Here is a 494-nt window from a genome sequence, read left to right on the forward strand (position 1 = left end):
AATACATCAAAGTATTCAAGAAAATTAAAATTAAGGCCTGCCACTCTCTATACTGCCATCCCAAACACTTAAAAACAAAAGAAGGAGGGCCAGGCAATTAGACTTTTAAACTATCTTCCCTTATCAGTCTCAGCTTAACTAAACATTTATTAGTCACTCACATAATGTGTTCTGTGGATAAATTACTCCTCACCCTGATATTTATCAATTCACTCATTTAGCAAAGAGTTTTAAATAATTTAGTACAATTGAACCCTCTTACAACCTGCTCCTCTGTATATTAATTTTAATACTTCCAAAGTCAGGCTGAGCCCCAACATGACTCCACACAGAAGTGCTCCCTAGAGGATACCACTGTTAGGAGGAGTTGAACCTTACTGAATATACACATATACATGTATGCTGCTGCTGCTACTGCTGCGAAGTCACTTCAGTCGTGTCCGACTCTGTGGGACCCCATAGACGGCAGCCTACCAGGCTCCTCTGTCCCTGGG

General features: G+C 40.7%; 1 protein-coding gene across 1 annotated transcript in view; it reads right to left on the reverse strand.

The window, feature by feature from the left end:
• LOC105000865 (rhox homeobox family member 1-like) overlaps positions 1-494 on the reverse strand; it is a 6,256-nt gene that overhangs the window by 3,268 nt on the left and 2,494 nt on the right. The gene's annotated exons all lie outside the window — the stretch shown is intronic.

Source organism: Bison bison, unplaced genomic scaffold (genome assembly GCF_000754665.1).
Source record: "Bison bison bison isolate TAMUID 2011002044 unplaced genomic scaffold, Bison_UMD1.0 scf7180017864375, whole genome shotgun sequence".
Lineage (NCBI taxonomy): Eukaryota > Metazoa > Chordata > Mammalia > Artiodactyla > Bovidae > Bison > Bison bison.